The sequence below is a fragment of the Balaenoptera acutorostrata genome, chromosome 3, assembly GCF_949987535.1.
Source record: "Balaenoptera acutorostrata chromosome 3, mBalAcu1.1, whole genome shotgun sequence".
Lineage (NCBI taxonomy): Eukaryota > Metazoa > Chordata > Mammalia > Artiodactyla > Balaenopteridae > Balaenoptera > Balaenoptera acutorostrata.
This window is the reverse complement of record NC_080066.1, coordinates 154,929,106-154,951,354: the sequence shown is the minus strand read 5'-3', so window position 1 is coordinate 154,951,354 and position 22,249 is coordinate 154,929,106. Positions and strand designations below refer to the sequence as shown.

General features: G+C 47.2%; 1 pseudogene; it reads left to right on the top strand.

Moving 5' to 3' along the window:
* Positions 1-6,939: 6,939 nt before the first annotated feature.
* Positions 6,940-7,520, top strand: LOC102998905 (ubiquitin-conjugating enzyme E2 S-like; annotated as a pseudogene).
* The last annotated feature ends 14,729 nt before the right edge of the window (positions 7,521-22,249 follow it).

Below are 22,249 nucleotides of genomic sequence, written 5' to 3'. Positions count from 1 at the left end.
TGTATTGGGGTATTTAGCCCCAAATATGTAGGATCAAAATGTCTAAAGTAGGAAGGGACATTAATGGTAGCCCTTGTCCACTCTGTTCACTTGACACATGAGGAAACTGAGGCCCAGAGAAGTACGAATATTGTCTATAGTGCCTGTAACCATCAGCTTGGGATGATGACTTTTTCCAACTTCCAGACCATCAGCGCAGGTACACATCTCCACCTCTACCCCCACCCCCGCTCCCACACATAAGCAGAGCGCGATGTTTGTCACTCCTTGGTGTTTACTTTGATGGCTATTTTGACTGGTCACTTGATCTGCCTCATGATTAGATGATAATATGCACTGGGGTGGGGTTTGGCCATCAACTCTCCCTGGGCACCTAGTCCAGGGGTTTTCAGAGGGTGGCCACTTGTTGACTGACTGATGCAGAGAGGGTCTAAAAAGGCCTGCAGATCATGGGCCATTTCCAACCCCCAGAGCCCTGTCTCTCAGCTGGAAATTGGCCACAGTGTCTACTCAGTGTTTGATATGGGTCCATTAAGCTATTTCAATAAACTAAGGGGTGGATGTTTCCTATGGGAAAAAATGGTCACACTGGGCCACTTTCTTAGATAAACTTTGGGACAAGGAATAACGTTTATATAGTGGCAGATGTGGGGCACCACGGAGAACCAACAGTTCTTCTCCATTTTATATAAGGGACTTGAGCATTCTAGGGTTTGGTATCCACAGGGGTCCTGGAACCAATCACCTGTGGATACCGAGGGGCAACTGTAATATGAGGTTTTGCGTGTGATTTTCCTTTTGTTTTCATTACAAATTTTTTAAATGAAATATATCTTATATATAAATAATAATAAAATGAACACCCATCTACCCACCTTAAGAAATAGAATAACTGTTATCTCTGAAACCCCCATGTGTGTATGAAATTCCCAACTCCATCTGAGCACCCCCACCCTTAGTCCATTCCAGCTGCTGTAACAAAATACCACACACTGGGTGACTTATAAATAACAGAAATTTGTTTCTCACCATTCTGAAGGCTGGGAAGTCCAAGATCAAGGTGCTGGCAGATTCGGTGTCTGATGAGGACCTGTTTCCTGGTTTGTAGACAGCCATCTTTTCACTGTGTCCTCACATGGTGGAAGGAGCAAGGCATTTCTCTGGGCTCCCTTTTATAAGGACACTAATCGCATTCACAAGGGCTCTGCCCTCATGCCCTAATCATCTTCTGAAAGCCCCCATCACTTTTCAGGTTAGAATTTCAACATAGGGATTTTGAGGGGAAACCAACATTCAGTCCATAGCACGCATCTCGTGGAAGTTTGTGTTAATCATTCCTTGCCTTTATTTACAATTTTACCACATTTGTAAGCATCCCTGAACAATGTATTATTTAGTTGGCATGTTTTTGAGCTTTATACCAATAGAACTATATTCTATGTATTCTGCAATTTGCAGTTTTCAGTCAACATTATGCTTTTGAATTTCAACCATGTTGATGTATGGTTATTTTTAGTTTCACAGTTGTGTGGTTTTCCATTTTATGATTATGCCAACATTTATTTACCCATGTTGCTGTCAATGAACATTTGGATTGTTTCCAATTTTTGCTATTATGGTCAATGTTGCTCTGAAGATTCTCATTATGTGCATCTCTGGGGCACATGTGCAAGTTTCTTTACCAGATGTACTGAGAGTTGAATGCTGGATGGTAGAGTTCAGCCTTAGTAAATATCACTGAATGGCTTTTCCAAAGTGGTTGTACCAATTTACACACCCAGTACCATCAACATCCTCATAACACTTGTTGTCAGACTTAAGTTTTGGCCAATTTAATGAGTGTAAAATGGTATCTTGTTATGGTTGTAATTTGCATTTTGTGGATTATGAATGATTTTTTTCTCTTATGCTTATAGAACATTTCTTCTTTCCTTTAATGTGTGTTTCCTTTTCATATCCTTTGCCAGATTATTTCTTGGGTTGTTGTTTCTTATTGAGTCCTATGCCTTCTTTATGTATCCTAGATATTAATCCTCTATTAGTGACCTGTGTCACAAATATCTTCTAGTTGGTGGCTTGTCTTTTCATTCTCATTATGGTATCTTTCGGTGAACAAAAGATCTTGATTTTAATGTAGGCAAATCTAACAATCATTTCCTTTATGATTTTTACTCTGTGTCTTAAGAAATCATTCCCTCCATCGGGGGCATACAGATATTCTCTTATTTCCTCTATTTGCTTCTTGTAGGAAGATGCCCCGAGGCTCCCACCAGCAGGTTCTCTCCCATCTCATGCTGAACGCACCTCCTTCACAGCTCTTCCCCTTCTCTGTTGCAGTGAGCAGTTTATTTACATTCATCCCACTGGGCCAGGAGCAGGGACCTTCTTTCACCAAGTTCCAGTTTTGCAGCTCTTTCAATGCCTGGCACACAGCTGTCTCTCTTCTCTATGGCTTCTTCATTTCTTGCCTTCTCACCTCCTGTTTTGTCTTTGCCTCTGCAGCACTGGGTTCTCGGCCATACCTGCACACCTTGCCAAGCCCCTACTCCAGGCTTTCTGATTTAATCATTCTGGGTGGTGCCCTGGCATTCATGTTTTTTAAAAGCTCTCCAGGTGATTTTATGTGCTGTCAGGGCCAAGAACCACTGCTCTGTAGTTTGTGAAGAAGGCAGCCTCCAGCATCTGCCCTCTGTGAAGTAGACGCACTTCTCACCCTCCTCTGGCCTCTGACCTCAGCCCCAATCCCAAATAACAAGCCAGGAAGGAATGCTGGAATACTGCACTGCAGGCCCTGGAAGTCCCCAGAAGGTGGTCTGCCAAGAGCCCACCCTGTCTCCACTCCCTCAAGGCCACCATATTGGTGGTTTCAGTTGCTGCTGATGGGAAAAGAATGAATGGGGGGGTGTGAGGAGGTTTGGAAGGGGCGAGAGGATATATGTACCATCTGCGAGAAAGGCAGAGGGAAAGAGGGAGAAGCAAAAGAAACACATTTTGGAAAGCGCCAAAGTTTTGACAGGAATCTGCCTCCTTCCCCCCACCCTTTCCCATCTGTTTTGGAGAAATGTAAATGTGCCTGTGTTCCCAGGTGACTGGCCGGCGGGTTGCCTCTTTGGAATTCTGTGAACTGGCCATCTGTCGTCCTGTAATAAATGATAGCTATAAAAGAAAGTGATTATGGTGCCGATAGGGGGAGAGGCATTTGTTTATATTCTTATAATATGTATCAGATTGAATAGAAATTATCACTTAAAATTGACAAATGGAGAGCAGGGTTCCTTAGAGAGGGAGTCAGGGACACAGCAGCAGTGACGGGACCATGGGCAAACTTTATGTGACCAAGTGTCAGGGACCAGCTCAGCCCCAGAGGCTCCCAGAATCACCAGGTCCCTGAGGGCTGGGACCCAGAGTTCAAATTTCTCTGGATGTCTTGGGTGTGCATTTGGCGGATGTGACTTGGCCGGTGCACATGAGGGTCATCCGTCCTCACCTGCTAGGGAAGGAGGAGGGGTGTGTCTTTGAAACCAGCACAAAGCTAGAGTTGCCTCCCCTGTGTCTGTGGGGGCTACTTGACCTTGTGACTCCTATGTATGCCCCCCAACAAATGACTACCCCCTATTTGATTTTCTCCTTCCAGCCAAGATTTTCCAGTCTCAGGAGTGAAGCCTGCCAGCTGGGTCTCTAATCTTCTGACTTAGGCTTTCTCTTCCACCCATCCTTGTCCCCCAGCGTGCCTTGTTTTCTGTCCTTCAAGAGCAGCATGCTTCCTCAAAGGTCCCTGGGGGGCTTACTTCCTTAGCGTGTGGCACTGCATTTCTGGTGCAGCCCAGAGCAGCCTAAGGAGTGGCCGGGCTCGCGTCTTCCAGAGAGAAGCAAAAGGCTTGAGCAGCTCAGCTGCATCCTCATCTCCTCCCGCTCGCACACTTTGGCTAAAACCTCCAGTATCTTCGGCTCTTAAAAGCACTATTTTTTTCCAGGTCCTAAGTTAATAAAATTTGATGTTTATAGAATGTCAACCACTTTTTCATACCCTACAGGTTAGGCAAGGAAGGTTTTATTTCCCTCCATCTTCCAGTTGGGATAATTGAACATCAAAGAAGAAGTTACAGCACCAAGGTGACATATTAGGGAGGGCAGAATGACCCACTATTCTTTCCTTGCAATGGCTTTTTACTCCCGATTAAGACCTTTAAGGTAATCAGGTATCTTATTATGGTTTTCAAATGCTCTTCACATTCTTCCCTCTTTTTTGATAATTTGGCTATATTTATATACATTTATATAAACATAAAATTACATTTGTATATTAAGCATATGTTTCTATATATTAAATATATTTACATTTTTAATGCTCATCTCCAGCCTTAGTCAATATTACTCCAATCATTTTTATTGTCTTAGTTCATTTTTAGTAAAGTCCTTAGGAGGGGTTCATGGGGATTTCTTGGATGTTCAAAAGTTTGTCTGCAGTCTTTATACTTGACTATCAGTTTGCCTGGATAGAACATCCTTCACTCACTTTTACTTTCGTGGCATAGCTTTAATATACTGATCTATTTAAAAAAAATTTTTGGCACAAAGTATTGCTGTTGGAAAGTCTGATGACAATTTGATTTTCTTTCCCTTATAAGTGACTTGGCCTTTTGGGGAGCATTGGACTGCAGTCCTTTTCCTTTGCCCTTGTCTAAGGGAGCTGTGCGTTCCTGAACTGTTAGGAAGGGGATATGGGAAAGATAGCTTTTCTAGCTTTCTGCTCAAGACCTTGCTCTTTGGTTGTTTTCTTGAAATGAAAAAAAGATGACCTCTTTCCTTCTGAGACCTCTGCTTCTCTCCCCGACTTTTATCTCCAGTGCTGTCCAGTAGAACTCTCTATGATGATGGAAATATTCTCTGTCTGCACTGTCCTATACAGTAACCATAAAATGGAAGCCACCAGCCACAGGTGGCTGTAAGAATTAAGAACATGATGGAACCCTTGTACATGGTTGGTGGGAATGGAAATTGGTGCAGTCACTGTGGAAAACAGTGTGGAGGTTTCTCAAAGAACTAAAAATGGAACTACCATACGACCCTGTAATTCCACTCCTGGGTATACATCCAAACCAAAACCAAAAACAAAAACGTGAATTCAAAAAGATACATGCACCCCAACGTTCATAGCAGCATTATTTACAGTTGCCAAGATATGGAAACAACCTGTGTCCATCAACAGATGAATGGATAAAAAAGATGTGGTTGATCTATATATGAACAATGGAATACTACTCAGCCATAAAAAAGAAATTATGCCATTTGCAGGAATGTGGATGGACTTGAGGGCATTATGCTAAGTGAAATAAGTCAGACAGGAAAAGACAAATACTGTATGGTATCACTTATATTTGGAATCTAAAAATACAACAAACTAGTGAATATAACAAAGAAGAAGCAGACTCACAGATATAGAGAACAAACTAGTGGTGGGGGAGGGGCAATATAGGGTGGAGGAGGGGCTGGTACAAACTATTGGGTGTAAGATAGCCTCAAGAATGTAGGGTACAACACGGAGAACATAGCCAACATTTTATAATAACTATAAATAGAAAGTAACCTTTAAAAATTGGATAAAATTTTTAAAAATTAATTAAAAATAAATAAAAAATAAACAAAAGAATTTGAAACATGACAAATGCAACAAAAGAACTAAATATTTAAATTTAATTTTAGTTAGCTTAAATGTCAAAAGCCATATATATGGATAGCGGCTTCCATCTTGAGCCACGCAGAATTCTAGACTTTATCTCTCTTTTGCCCCTGCTGTCCCAGTCCTCCTCAGTTTGAAGACTCCAACCAGTAGCCCCTCCTCTGTGTGCGGTTCCGTCCTGAAAAGGAACCCTCATTTGTGAGTTTCAACAGTTGTCAGGTCTAGACTGCTCCAGGGCACCCTCCCCTGCTACTCAGGGTCTGCTGAGACCCCTCCCAGCATCACTGCTCGTTTCACGTTGGCCTGTCACGCTTTCAGGCCAGCACCTGCTGGTGGTTTGAAGGGTCTCTAGCTGCTGCAGCCATCAGAAGCAACTTGGTCTTGTCTCCTCTCCCTCTGGCACAGTTGCTGATACTACACAGGCCTATTGCTACTGGGTGCTCGTCCTCGCCCACTCATATTTGGGTGTTCATGGGATTTCTCCTTACCAATTTTGTTGTAGAGGTTGCCGATGGATTTTTTGGTTTTCCATCCTGGTTCCTCCATCTATTTCCCTAGGAGAGCTCACGAAAATTCAAACCTAGCCTGACCTTAGTGCCATGGTTCTGTTTTTATTTTGAAGACCTTGCCCGTGTGTGTATCTCAGAAATACAGCCATTCTTGTGGATTTTCTGGTGCTTAAGTCCCAGCAAGAAAAGCTGCATGTAGAGGCATACCTTGTTTTATTGCACTTTGTATGCAGATACTGTGTTTTTTGTTTTTTTCAACAAATTGAAGGTTTGTGGCAACCCTGTGTTGAGCAACTCTATAGGCACCATCGTTTTTTTCCAACAGTATTTGCTCACTTCATGTCTTTGTGTTACATTTTGGTGATTCTCACAATATTTCAAACTGTTTCATCATTATTATATTATATCTGGGATCAGTGATCACTGACGTTACTACTGCAAAAAAAAATTACGAGTTGCTGAAGGCTCGAAGGATGGCTAGCATATTTTAGCAATAAAGTATTTTTAAATTAAGGTATGTACCTTAGTGCGGCCGGGCACCGGTAGGGGGTTGGTGGGCGGAGCTGCAGACCGCAAGGTTCGCTGCGCGAGTCGGAGGGAGCGGGGAGCAGAGCAGGGCCATCGGGGCCTCGCTAGGGCTACAGCGGCAGCGGTTGGGCGCCCCCCGCCCCGGCCAGCGGCCAGAGAGCGCAGAAAGGGGGCCGGAGGGGACCCGCCCCCGGCCGGCAGCAGTCTTGAACCTGCCCCGCCCACATCATCCGCCTGGTGTACACGGAGGCGACGACACTGACAGCTGACCCACCTGATGGCATCAAGGTCTTTCCCAACGAGGAGGGCCTCACTGACCTGCAGGTCACCATTGAGGGCCCTGAGGGGACCCCATACGCCGGAGGCCTATTCCGCACGAAACTCCTGCTGGGGAAGGACTTCCCTGCCTCCGCACCCAAGGGCTACTTCCTGACCAAGATCTTCCACCCAAATGTGGGCGCCAGCGGTGAGATCTGCGTCAACGTGCTCAGGAGGGGCTGGACAGCTGAGCTGGGCATCTGGCACGTGCTGCTGACCATCACGTGCCTGCTGACCACCCCTAACCCCGCGTCTGCCCTCAAGGAGGAGGCGGGCGGCGGGCGCACCTGCTCACAGAGATCCCCGGGGCGCAGGCGGGCCCAGCGGCGGGAGGGCCCGGGCCGGCCTCCACCGCCGACTCCATGGCTCCTGGGCGCCCGGGAGGGGCCGAGGGGCCCATGGCCAAGAAGCACGCGGGTGAGCATGATAAGAAGCTGGCAGACAAGAAAAAGACGGACCAGAAGCAGGCGCTGCAGCGGCTGTAGTGGGCTCTCCTCCCTCCCTCCCCCACCCACTCCCCACCTGACCCCAACTCTGTCTCTAAGTTATTTAAATTATGGCTGGGGTGGGGGAGGGCACGGGGGCACTGGGACCTGGATTTGTTTTTCTAAATAAAGTTGGAAAAGAAGCAAAAACAAAAAACAAAACAAATTAAGGTATGTACATTGTTTTTTAGACATAATGCTATTGCACGCTTACTAGAACTACAGTATAGTGTAAACATAACTTATATGCACCGGGAAACCGAAAAAGCCATCTGACTCACTTTATTGCTATGTTTGCTTTATCGCGGTGGTCCGGAACTGAACCCCCAGTGTCTCCGAGGTATGCCTGGTGAAGTGCTTGGTATTCAGGAAGCACTTAAAAAGTAGGTGCTAGATGAATGAAGGCTCTCAACAACTTTGGGTCAACTTCAGGAGGAGATCCTAACAGTGTAGCAGAAATTCTGGGACCCTGAGCCAAAATGGCAGAAATGGACCTCTTGTTCAATGATACTTTAGTAGCCAGGACTGGGTGGCATCCAAGACTTTGAAGCAAGGCAAACGGGCTGACTTTAGCTAGCTCTGTGCTGCCCTTGCGCCTCCGGGATGCAGTTCAACAAGCAGCAGAGCAAGCTGGATCAGAGACCCCCAGCAAAAGAAGGGAGGCAGTGAATTTAGAATTGAGCACCAGAGGAATCGAGAGATATGACTTAGAGTGAACTATTTATTATGTGCACGGCCCCACAAAGGAATTGTGGACACAATAAGTGAATGGCTAAACGAATGAATGAGAGACCCGGGAAGCCTTTCTTGGTGAGGAGACAATCCTTGAATGGGCTGGATGTGGCTCTAGCCACCCTGGTACTGCAGTTCTCAGAATGCTCTCCTGTATGAAAGTAGCTTCAGGGGGCTCTTCCAGGCATTGACTCCTCCACCCCCAAAATCCCATACCTCCGAGGAAATTTGGCCTATAGCTTCATCCTGAGCCTACTTGGTTTTGATCTCTACTTGGCGTTCTCTGCGGAGATGGACCGTCTCTGTTTTGCCCTAGTGTGGGAGGCTCCCGGTTCCGTGGGGGTGGGGTTCTCCCACCTCCCTTAGCCCTGGGGCTCCACCCCGCTTCTAAGCCAAGATTCCACGAGAGAATCAGATACTTTTCCCACATTTGCAAACACGCTTGACTCAATGTCAACTAAGAAATTCACTGATGAGAAAGCACACTCATGTATAGAGACCTGCAGAACGCACGTGGAAGCCAGGGACCCACAAAGTCTTCACGCACACTCACAGGGAGCCCGGAGCCTCCCTGACCGGCTTCCGGAGGTCTTCACTGCTGCCCTCCACCCAGTGCTGGCCTCTCCTTGCCCCTTGGCCTCAGGCCCCAGTGGGGAACCTCAGTGCTACCGTCTTTCTAATCTGGTGTCCTTCTTTCAAACAAACACATCAACGCATGCAGCTTCTCCTCAGCCCACCCTCGCAGGTGTCTGAGAGGGGAACACCTTTTTGGGGCCTCTCCTGGCCCCTTGGCCTTCTCTTCTCATTCATTTCAAAGAGATGAGATTGGGGAAGTGGTGCAGGAAGCAGCCCACCCCTACTCCCCTGGGAAGATATAGCCCTTCCTTATTTCCTGCAAGAAGTGGCCACCATCCAACCCAAGGACCAGGACATGAGGAGCCAAGAACCCCCGATCTCACGTGGGGCTGCACCAGCAATGTGGTACACACTGTATCCCAAGGATCATGAGACATTCCAGGCATGGAACACCCGCTGGACACGGACTCATAGGAGAACTGCAGAGGTTTAGGAATGAGAATTATCCTAGGGCCCTCCTTCAACCCCATCCCAACACAACAGTGGCCTTTTGAGACTTTATGAGGGTTAGAGTGTGTGTCATCCTCAGAAGCATGAAGTGAGCCGTGCAGATGGGTAACATCAGTGGCTGCCCGTATGACCTCAGGTTGCTAAACAGTCCTGTTTCTGGTGGTCTTCTGGGGGCTTCCCTCCCTTCCTGACAATGGGATATTGATGTCTAGGAGCTTGTGCTCTGCACTGGTTTCTAGAAAGCCTTTTTTCTCATTGCTTTGGTGAAGACAATAATAAGACAATCACTCCCTGACTTGGACTCACAGACACTCTAGTCCAAGGGACAGGTCGTGGGACCTCTGAGGTTGTTTGAAATCTCCCAGACATGTCCCCAACCACACCCACCTTCCACAAATCACCCATTTTGATTTATCAGTTTAAATTTCTCTAACTCTTCTAGAATCTATTTAACTTTTCAATCTGTATCAGCTTGGATTTGTTGGGCAGCAATTAACAGAAACCTGAAGCTACAGTAGTTTAAACAAGTTAAGGGTTTGTTTTTCTCTCAGGCAAAGGGCTTATGGAGACAGGAGGTCCAGCCCCTTGATGTGGTCAGTGTCTCTGGCTCCTTTAACTTTTTGCTCCACCACCCTTAGTGCATGGCTTCTGTCTCAAGGGGACCGCAGGGCTGCAGAATGGCTGCTGCAGCTCAGGTCATCATACCCACCTTCCCGGCATGAAGAAGGGGGGAAAAGATGAGTTTGCCAGAAGAGTCAGTCCCTTTTAAAGAGATTTCCTGGAAGACATGCACCATGACCTCCTCTAACATCTCATGGGGTATCCTAACTGTGAGGGAAGCTGGGAAATGTAGCTTTTTAGCTGGGCACGTTGCCATCCTCAACAACATAAGGATTTTGTTAGTAACGAAGTATCTAACGACAGCTAAACTTGTTGAGCACTTATTTGATGCTGGTTCTGAGCACACTACATACATCACTGAACACCCATAACAAACCTATTAGATAGAAACTATTATTACCCTTAATTTCCATAAGAGGAAACTGAGGCATAAGGATTTAAGTAATTTTCTCAAACGGCAGAGCCAGGATTTGGATCCAAGCCGTCTGGCTCTAGAGTCACAGCCCTTAACCTCCAGGCAATGCCATACCTCAAGGACGCAGGGGAGGCAGCCCAGTTCCACCAGGGACGGCAGCTGTCACCACAGATCATAGAGAACGCGCCGAGGGCATTTGATCAGGGTGATCCCGAGGGCCACTGTGGGGCTACCAAGCTCCTCCCCCACTCAGGTGATTTACACCTGGGCCCTTTCGTCCCCAGAGCCTCCCTCTCCACCTCCACGTCCACAGCCTGTGGCCTGGTGAAAAGCTTGGCCTTTGGGGTCAGAGAGGCCAAATGCAAAGCCATTCTTTGAGACCCGAGCAAGTTTCCCCACCTCTGAGGAGCTGCCCCCCACCCCTCGCCCGTATCTGGTGCCCAGCCTCATTAATTCCTGGTCCCCTCTCCTGTCCCCTCCTGTCCTTCCTTGTCTTTCTGTCTATTGTTCTGTCTTCACCTCTTTTTCAGTTCCCCCTCTCTGTTTTTCTCAAGCAACATCCCTTAATTCTTTCTTTAAAATAAAAGAAACAATCTTTCAACCAGGGCTTAGTGTTTTATAACACGCTGTGCTGCTCCCTTCCTTCCCCACCTGGCTTCTCCCTCTTTCTCTCCCCGCATTCCCCACCCAACCCCATGGGTGCTGCTTCTCCCAGCCCCCCACCTGGCACACAGCCACCCCCTGAGCTCACCCAGGAGCCCGCCCACCAAGCCAGGGCCATAAACATAATGGAGCTGGCCTGGCCCCCTCCCCCGGGCTTGCCCCCTCCACCGGGCTTGCCCCGCTGTTAGTCACTGTCGCCAACAGGCCTGGGGTCCCCAGCTCCCTTCACGGTGCTTGGGAGGAGAGAGCCTGGAGTGAAGGGGACTTTTTGATTTTCCTCCGAGGGCCTCTGCCTTCCTGTTCCTGCCGAAATCTCTCCTGCCCTGCTCTGGGTCCCCTGGCAGCTTGAAAGAGGTTTTGGCCCGATGGGTCTCTCTCCTTCACTCAGCAAACACTAATTAATTAACAAGAATAATCGATAGTACCAATAAAGAACTTGCAAGGGGTGGAGACAGCATTTTGGGAATGGAGGGCTGCACATTCTGTGATGGGTGGGCTGGGGCCCCAGGGCTGGGTCTCCTGTCTTCCCCCTGCATCTCCTGTGGTCCCCCGAGGCTGTGATTTCTGGGTAAAAGTAACTTGCTCTGCTACCTAACAAATCTACACAGCTTGTCTCATTCATCCTCAGAGCAACTCCGCTTCACTGATGAAGAAGTGACCGAGTTCAAACAGCAGTGAGAGCCACACTCCTACCACAAGGCTCCCCTGATTTGTGCAGACAATCTGCTTGTTAAGACAGGATCATGAAGAAGAGTAGTGGCCACGAGCCCCCTGCAGGACCCTGCCCAGTCCCAGGTCTGTCATGCAAAGCTGTGTGTGGACTTGTGTGGCAGACATCACAGCACGGCTACCCAAAGCCATTTCAAAGCCCCCTCTGTCTCACCTGCCTCTCTCCATACAGGATACAAAGTCACATACTTTCCCAGTGTCTTTTGCTGCTAGAAATGCCCATGTAATTCGGGTCCCATCAGTACATGCAAAAAGGAGTTTGTGGAAAGCTCCAGGAAAGGTTTGTTGCCTTGGATGAAAGGGGAAGGCCTTTCTGCCTATTCTCTTCCTTCCTGCTTGGCATAGTGGTATGAGGATATAATGTTGGGGGCTGAGGCAGCTGTTTTGTGAGCATGAGGTGGCGAGCTTAAGAACCAAAGCCAACATATGGAAGGCTATAATGAGCCTGAGTCATAGAGCAATGCCCCCAAGCCTCAACTTCCACTTCCAGACATATTATTATGGGAGGAAAATAAAGCTCTATTTATTTACATTTTGACTATAGGCAGAATAAATTCTTCCACCCCCAAAGATGTTCATGTCTTCATCCCCAGAACCTGTGAAAATAGTAGGTTATATGGCAACAAGGAGTAAAGGTAGCAGATAGAGTTAAGGTTGCTAATTAGCTGACTTTAAAATAGAGAGATTACGGCCCAGTGGTCAAGACGCCGAGCTTCCACGGCAGGGGACGCAGATTTGATCCTTGGTTAGGGAATTAAGATCCCACATGCTGCACCATGAGACGTGGCCAAAATTTTAAAAAATAAAATTAATAAAATAAAATAAAATAGGGAGATTATCCTGGATTATCCGGGTGGACCCAGTATAATCGTATCAGTCAGGATTCTTCAGAGAAACAGAACTATATAGGAAATATATATATGGAATTGGCTCACAGGGTGGTGAGGGCAGGCAAGTTTGAAATGTACAGAGCAGGCCAACAGGCTGGAGATTCAGGGAAGAGGGGGTGTTGCGGTCTTGAGTCAGACATCTGCAGGATGGAAACCCAGGCAGGGTTCCATGTTGCAGACTTGAGGCAGAATTGCTTCTTTTGGGGAGATATCTCCGTCTTTGCCTTTAAGGTCTTCAACTGATTGGATGAGGCCCACCCACATTATGGAGAGTAATTTGCTCCACTCAAAGTCTGCTGATTTAAATGTTAATCACATCTAAAAAATATTTTCACAGCAGTGTCTGCACTGGCGTTTGACCAAAGAAATGGGCTGGCCAAGCTGACACATAAAATTAACCATCACAGTGATCACATAGGTCCTTAAATTATGGAAGAGAGAAGCAGAAGAGTGAGTGTCAGAGTGATTCCATGTGATAAAGACTTGACTGGTTATTGCTGGCTTTGAAGATGGGAGGGGGCCATGAGCTCTTCTAAGGAATGTGCCGAGGAATGTCAGCAGCCTCTAGAAGCTGGAAAGGTCAAGAAAATGCGTTCTCCTCTAGAACATGGCCTTGCTGACATCTTGATTTTAGCCTGATAAGGCCCCTTTGGGTCTTCTGACCTCCCGAACTGCGAGATGACCAACATGTGTTGTTTTAAGCCACTAAGCTTGTGGTAGTTTGTTGTAGCAATAATAGGAAATGAGCACAGTCACTATCAGGTTTCTTCCAGGTCCTTGCTGGTCTCTGCAGCAGGGCAGAGAGCGGGGATCCCACACTCTCTTCCTTCCACTGGAACCTGTTGGGGCTACTTTTCATCCCTTGAGATGGACTTTCGTTTTCCCACCTCTGGGCCTTGCTTGCTGTCTCCTCCTCGCCCACCATGGGAGGCAGCCCTCTCCTCCCCTCTCCCATTTCTGCTTTTGGAAATCCCATCCATCCTTCAAAGCCCAAGTCACCTCCCGTCCTGACCATACGTAGAGGCTTCCTGGACAATCTGACCCATCTTCCTTTGAACAACTCAGGCTGCTGTATCCACAGATGATGATCTAAATGTTTGAGAACCAGGGCACTCGAGGGTCGGAATGTGCCCCAGCTGTAAGTGATCATAAGGCTCAGTGGGGTTCCCCAGCTGAAGAGCAACCCTTGGAGGCCACTCAGCTGGCACTTGGCATTGGCTGCCTCGAATAGCAGGTATTTTAAAATTTTTTATCTTTCTGCTGTTCATGGTGACTAAATTGTAAGCTTGTTTGAATTTCTCACAGCACCTAGCCTAGTGCCTTTATCATGTGTATCTATTAGGAACACTTTTAGATGCAAATAACAGAAAAAACGATTATCAGTGTTTTCAACAAACAGAGGGTTATTTTTTTCTCCCAGAACAAAGAGTCTGAGAGTAGATGATTCTGGGGATGGTTCATGGGCTCAACAGCATCAGGACCAGCATCTCTGCATGTCTCTTGGCTTTTCCCTCATGTTCAAAAAAACAGAAGACAAGGAACAGTGACACCAGCCATAACTGTCCTTTCAATCTTGCTCCCCCCTTAAATCTTATTGGCCACGTGGTGTCACATGACCATCCTCAGCTGCAAAGGAGGCTCTGAATCTAAGTATTCCCTTTTTTAAAAATAATTAATTAATTAATTAATTTTATTTTTGACTGCGTTGGGTCTTCGTTGCTGCGCTCAGGCTTTCTCTAGTAGCGGCGAGCCGGGGCTACTCTTCGTTGCAGTGCACGGGCTTCTCATTGCGGGGGCTTCTCTTGTTGTGGAACACGGATTCTAGGCGTGCAGGCTTCAGTAGTTGCAGCACACAGGCTCAGTAGTTTTGGCTCGCTGGCTCAGTAGATGTGGCACACGGGCTTAGTTGCTCTGCAGCATGTGGGATCTTCCCGGACCAGGGATCCAACCGGTGTTCCCCATATTGGCAGGCGGATTTTAACCACTGTGCCACCAGGGAAGTCCTAAGTATTCCCTTTTTTAGCCTGAGATGGAGGCAGGCTAGGAGAGAGGGGGTTGGGATGGACATTGTATTAGACAGTGAGCCACCAGTGTCCACCACACCGTACCTCAATGAATGAATGAATAAATGAATGAATGAATCTAAGAGAGGGTTTTCACCTGGACAAGTCTGGGCTGGAAAGGAATGCAGGGATCTGGTTTTCAGAGCCCCGTGTGGTCACTACCTCATCAGGGGTCAGGCCTGATGAGACTCTGCTCCCAACTTTCCCTCAGGCTCACCTTCCCTCCCTCCTCCACTAGGGCCCCTTGCAGGCTCCCCTCAATCCTGGAACCACAATACAGCTCTTCACAGCCAGAAGAGGCAGGCAGGGGTCCATCCCGTCTGCCGGTCCCTGCCCCCATCCTGTCCATACAAGATTGATAATGAAACCAATACCTTTCACCAGCGTAATTTTCATATTTAATGAGCGTGACTCAAAAACTATTACATTAATTAGTCAAATCCCACAAACTGTTAATGGTGCACGCGGTAATTAATATCGTATTCAATTAAAAAATGACCTGTTTCGGGGCCTCTCCCAGGTTAGAGGTGTGGGGACCTAAGAGTGTCTGCAGACGGGTTGGCAGAAGCCCTGTGGTTGCTGCTGCTCTTTCTTTCCCTTTTTCTTTTCCCCGCGCTTCGTGGAGAGAGAGAACGTGCCCGGAGAGCGCGGTCCTTCCAGCGCGGCTGCCCTGGCAGCCTCTGGCTTCCCCTCTGCTCGGCTGCTCTCCCCCTCGCCCCTTCCCCCTCTGCCAAGCCGACAGCCTACTTGCTGTGATTTATGGGAGGGCCTGACACAGGGCTCACAGACTGGAAAATTTCCAGTTTACACAAGAATTCCCTGAAAAATGAGCTTGGTTAATTTATTTCTTTCATTAACGAGTTTGAACTGTGAGATAATCTTTCTGAGCAGCACCCCCATGCCCACCCTGCATTGTTCACACACCCTGACGAGCTGCGCCCTCGTCTGCCTCTCCTCCCGTCAAGGCAGGGCCCGGGAGGGCTGAGGGGGGGTCTCTGCCCGTTGGCCCATCTGCTGGGACTGGCGGCCTGTGGCCAGTTGGGGATCCCCTTGTCTCCCACCTTGTTAGTAACCAGGATTGAAACTGGGGCTAAATCAACAAGACCCCTTGGCTTCATGTTTGCCCAATGCACTTACAGAGGGTACAGCACCCTGCTTAGGCCCCGGGTGGTTGAGAGGAGTTTAAGTCAAAGTGCTTCTCAACCAGGAACTTAAGACCAAAGCGTGGAGATGGGAGCTATATGCAGCACACAACCGGAGGGCAAGGCCTGAGAGCCGGCCCGCCCCTCACCTGTGTGGGCTGGAACGAGAGCGTACAGGGCTCTCCCACTTCTCCTCCCCAAGGACACCCCAGCCGGCACCCCAAGCTTTGGCCCTGTGCCACACAGCTGCCTCTTGACCATCCATCAGGCATGGGGTGAGCACGTTGGAAGCTTGACCCACCTCCTAAGGGTGGACCCAGGAGAGAGGCCCACATAGATGCTGGAAGCCATTTAGGGCCAAGTGGACGGGGAATATGCAGAATATGGTCTACAAAGGGGCACAGGCTTGGCTCCAGACTCCTTGTCCCATGGGAGGAGCACAGCTGGAGAAGAGTGACTGTAGGAGGACAGGGACCCCATTGCCTGGGCGTAAGGGCAGATCTCGTGAGATTATGGTGGAAACAGAATTTAAAACCAGAGGAGGACAGGTTGAAGCCAGGAGGAGACGGCATAGTTTGTGGATGGAGAAGCTGGGCTTTGAAGCAGGACTGCCTGGTTGGAATACTGACTCTACCACTTTCTGACTGTGCAACTACTGGCATGTTATTTAACCTCTCTGGTCTAAGTGTCTTGGTTTTAAGATGGGGATGAAAATTGTTTCCTCATAGGACTTTTGAGAGTCAGATAACCTATGAATGCACAGAGCCCACTCTCTGACACATAGTAAGGATTCAATTAGTGGAAGTGATTATTATTATATTAATGGAAGCACTGTTAGGAGACTTAATGACAGTGCTTTAGAAACATCCAGCCTTGTGGTTGATATTGCAGACTCTGGAGGCACCTGCCTCCTCCGCTTACTTGCTATAGGACTGTGGGAAAACCACATGACCTTCCTGTGCTTGGTTTCCTCTTTTGCAAAACAGAGATTATAAAAACCGCCTCATAGGACATCATGTGCATTAAGTGGAACAAAGTATGTTAAGACTTTAGCATATGGTAAGCACTTTGACAAGCTTAGCTGTTATCTGCTAAGAGTTTGTTACCCCGTCTAAATATTTGGGATTCATCATTACCATCGACCTCCTAACAGTGCTATGGGATGGGTGTGGCAATGCGTGCGAATCCCCAGGGATCTTGCTAAAGTGACTTTCTGACTCAGCAGATCTAAGGTGAAGTCTGAGATTCTTCATCTCTGTCCAGCTCCCAGGTGATACTGATGCTGCTGGTCCACGGACCACACTTTGAGTAGCAGGGTGTTATGTTACCTACACAACTGATGCGGAAATGGAATTTCAAAAAGGTCATACTTCATGTGCATGACTAAGACTAAATGACAGAACTAGGGTTTAAACAAAGGCCCTTGGACTCTAGAGGATCCCAGAAAACCTGTTTGGGATCTGAAAATTATCAATAAATAAGAACTTGATGGTGTTCTAAGTACTAACCATGCTTTTGGCCTATCTCAGCTGTTTGTAGCACAGTGAAGGTCCCAGACCTCAGAGAGCTCCCTGAACCCAGTTCCCTGGATGCATGTCTGAGTCCTGGGAACAGGAGGCTAACATATAATTAGTGCTACACACTTTTAAGTGCATTATCTCCTGTATCCTGTCTGCTTATTCTCTCTTTGCCGCAGTTGCCACCTCTGTAAAATGGGCATAATAACAGTTCTTATGTCCTAGGATTGTGGGAGGAGACATGAGTTCTTTCAAACAAAGCACTGAGAACAGGGCTCCCCATGAGGGACAGTGTGGCACAGAGGTTAAGCACATGGCCTCTGGAACTGGAGGGTCTGGGTTCAAATGCTGGCTATGCCATTAGCTAGCTGTGTGACTTCTGGCAACTGAAGTTAATTACTGTGTGTCTTAGTTCCCCCATCTGTAAAAAGGGAATGATGATAGTTGGTGTGAGGATTCAATCTCTTAGAATAGTTTTTGTTTCATATGAAATGCTCTTTAAGTCATTATTATCATGCATCTTCATACAAAACCTATGACATAGTTACTGTTGTCTTGCCTGTGTTTCTGATGTGGAAACTGAGGCTCAGAAACTTAATTTCTTGCCCGAGGTCATGCAGTAGACAGCAGATGTGGATATGAAAGCAAGCATTCTGACTCTAAATCTGCCCTCACCTCCCCCCCAAAACAGTTTTTACTCCAAATCTCCTCGGGCAATTGGGTGCACACGCCAGCACTGTTGGGGGGTGGGGGGATGCTAAGAGGAATTCTTCCCCCTCCATGCAGCAGAGATGGCCCCGGCACGCGGGAGTCCCCAGGGCACAGTGTGTCAGCCGTGCCTACGACAGGAGGGGGCCTGTGGTGTAGGATGTGGTGGCAGTAGCTGTGATGGGAGCTCCTGGTGTTGGAAGGGTGCCGGGTTCTTTGGGAGGCCCGGACGATGCCCACCGCCTACGCCAGCCTCTGTAAGGGTAGGTTCAGGCAAAGGCAGCAATATTGGTGTCTGTGCCCATGTAGCCCCCTTGCAGAAGCCACAGAGGCAATGGTGGTGAGGGTAAGTGCTCTCAGGGGTACCTGGGCGGCACCCAGCTGTGGAAGCAGAAGGGTTTTGCCACCTGCTGGCCAGAGGGCTTGGTAATGAGACCACAGGACACGTCTGTTAGGAACTCCCAGAAAACACCTGGATGGCCTTTGGCTGATAAGGGGTGTGGAGGAGAGCCAGAGAAGTACTCTCATTGCTGTTGATGCTACTGCATTTTCATCTTCAGATCCTGGCGATGGGAGGGAGTGGGTCTTTGAACACCCCAGTGAGCTGTGAATTCCTAGAGAACAGGAACCATACTTAATCATTTCTGTGTTCCCCATAGGAAGTTATACCACCCTGTCTTACAATGAATGTGACTCCCCTGTTTGTTAAATAAATTAATCTAAACCAGTGTAGGAAAGTGCTATGGACTGAATGTTTGTGTCCCCCCATCCCCATTCGTATGTTGAAGCCCTCATCCCCAGTGCAATGGTATTAAAATGTGGGGCCTTTGGGAGGTAATTAGGTTTAGAAGAGGTCATGAGGCTGGAGTTCCTCTGATGGGATTAGTACCCATATAAGAAGAGGAAGGGACCAGAGCTGTCTCTCTGACATGTGAGGACACAGCAAAAAGGCAGTCTACAAGCCAGGAAGGGGGCCCTCATCAGAACCCAGACTGGCATCCTGATCTTGAACTTCCACCCTTCAGAACCATGAGAGATAAGTAACTGTCATTTAAGCCACCCAGTCTATGGTATTTGTTCTAGCAGTCTGAGCTGACTAAGGCAGAGAGGGAGAAGCAAAGGGCTAAAATTCTCTTGCACAAAAATGGCTAATACCCAAGCAGGCACATTGATGAGGTACCCAGCAGTGCAAAGGGACAGGGATGGTTAGGGAGCTGTGGATGGCATTAACCTTATCAATTCTTCAACCCCATCCCTCTCTTCTGCCAAATGTTTCAGTGCCTCTTTTACCACTGTAAAATGCACTCCACAAATAATATAACCTATATAAATGCATATTTTAAGAATAATAAGTTCTAAGTGTAGAACAAGGAAGAAATCAAATAAAAGTAGTTTATTTAAGAAAATAATGTGACTTTAAGCATAATATATAGAAAAAAATATAAATAATTATAACAAAACCATTTGTATTTTAATCTATTAATGATCAGGCACAATGACACTAGATGACACAAAGGAAGAGTCAGTTGGAGAAATCTGAGTAAGGTGTATAGTCTAGTTAATTGTATTGTGCCAATCAATTTCCTGAATTTGCTGCTGAACTATAGTTAGGTAAAATGTTTCCATTGGGGGAAGCTGGGTGATCAGTATCCGGCACCTCTCTGTACTATCTTTGGAGCTTCTTGTGGGTCTGTAATCGCTTCAAAATATGAGCTAAGAGTTTCACAGAGGAGTTGGAACCTTGCACCTATTTGTAGATTCACTGTGAATTCGGAAGTATAGACCAATACGTACTACCAAATGAGTGAAATACTATGAGTGGTGTCCCCATTTTGTGATTTCATTTTCTGAAATAGTGAACAATTCATGGCAAGTCCTGAACAAAACAGAGTCCAATTTCACCTTGATTTACAAGAGTTGAATTGCTGGAAAGTTTGGTAATGTTAAAACTTTGCAAAAGATTGCTTTGTGTTTACATGTTAAAAAAAGTGTCAGGTTCAGACTCAGATCATTCAAATCAGGTTTTTCAATTACATGAATGTCCAGTAGAGTTTTTAAAATTCACATGAGGTAGGAGACGATCTTTGTTGTGCAGGATTATCCTATGTGCTTTTGGATGCCAGTCTCCCTGGACACACCCACTAAATGTCAGTTGGGAAGCCCAATTATTGGAATAGCCAACCCCTCCCCCTCGCACACTAAAAGCCATTATCATGAACTGGGTTCCTAACCTCTAGGCAGGGGTTATTGTCTTGAATTTGGGCCTGTAATGCCAAGCTTCCCTTATTCCTTCCACTCCAAGGAAATGACTCAAATCCCCACTCCCTGCATATCTTTCCTCAACTCTGTATTCCTTTAACTGGTCCATGTCAACATCATCCTTATGAATGAGCCTTCTGAAGCCAGGGCCAGGAGCCGAATTCCTGGATACAGCTGATCCTCCTGAGAAAGGAGTCATCCTCCCGGCTTGGTGCAGAGGGAGAGATGAGACCTAGCCACAACCCCAAAGACCTTCCCTGTCGTGCAGCCCAGCCCCACACTTGAGACCAGGGTCTGCACCACATCCTGCTCTTCAGGTAGCTCTCTGGAATTTGGAATTTGGGTAGGAGTTCCTACCATCATAATACACCCTCAAAGAATGAACTGCTCAATCAGCCTTCACATTTTCTTACTGTTAAGATGAAAATACGGAAATGGGAGACAGATGTGACCCTTGGCAAAACTGATCTCAGGGACTTCCCTGGTGGTCCAGGGGTTAAGACTCAGCACCTTCCACTGCAGGGGGCTGGGTTCGATCCCTGGTCTGGGAACTAAGATCCTGCACGCCATTCATTGCGACCAAAAAAGAAAAGAAAACAAAAAACAACAACAAAAAACTGATCTCAGACAGAATAAAAAATGCCTCAAACAGATAAAAAGTCTGAGCAAGTCACTTAACTTTTCTGAGTCTTCATGTCCTCAACTTATGTAAGGATCATGTGAAACTGTTTATATGAGAGAGATCTGTAAACTGTAAAAAGTTATATTAATATGATAAATTGCTATCACTGTTGTTATTTGAGCCAGTCCAGCGATCCATTTAAATATGCCAATGAATAAAAGAAGAATGGGTGGGAATCCTGAGTTATAGGGGCACAGAATATACATATTCTTCAAATCCATCATCTAGACCAGGGGTTGAGAAATTGTGGCCCGTAGGAAAATCCAACCCCCAGCCTGCTTTTGTAAATAAAGTTTTATTGGAACAGAGCCACGTTCATTTGGTTACATACTGTTTCGGGCTGTTTTTGCACTACAACAGCAGAGCTGAGTTGCTGTGACAGAGAGCAGATGGCCTGCAAAGCCTAAAATATTTACTATCTGGTCCTCTACAGAAAAAGTTTGCTGACCCCAGGTCTATACAGTCGACAGAAAGGTCTGTCTAAAGGGTACAACCATGTCCCTACCCATCCTTTCAATGGTTCCTGACGGTGATGGAGTAAACATTTTAACCTGGAAGGCAAGACACTCCAGAGCCTGCCTTCAGCCCACAGCCAGCCTCACTCTTCTGTTCCAAACTGCATGCTTTAAAAAATAAGCTTCTTTCTTGCATTTCCCTTGCTCAGGGGTGTTTCTCCCCCCACTTGCCTTTGCCAAGGGCGCAGGCTGGCTCGGGATGGCTCTGGAAGGCTGAGGCCTGAATGCCTTTCCCAGCTAACACTCAGACCCCTGGAGGCCTACGCCCCTCTGTCCTGGACACACGTGTTCAGCGTGTTCCTCTCAGCCTGGGAAGGCCCTGACGGAGTAGCATCACTCAGGAACTTGGCTCTGGGGTGTGTAAAGCCTCAGCTCTATGCCTGTCACCCAGGAAGTAGCAATGGAGAGCCACTCTTATTTTATATCACTGCCTTTGGGCCAAGGCTCAGAATGCTCCAACTTTCATGGGGCCATGAGAATTCAAGGGGAGAAGACTCCCTCCCCCACTGTCTACCTGCTGCTGCATCCTCTCTGCCTTCTCTGGAAGATGGCAGGGACTTTTCTAAGGCAGGTAACACTGTAATTTCAAGTGCTGTGTAATGGCTCTTTAGTTACACAGACAGTTAATAGATTTTCTGAGAAAGAGGTTGAGTCCACGGTCATTCTAGACCTCCTACAGACTGGAGTGTAATTGCTGCTAATAGACA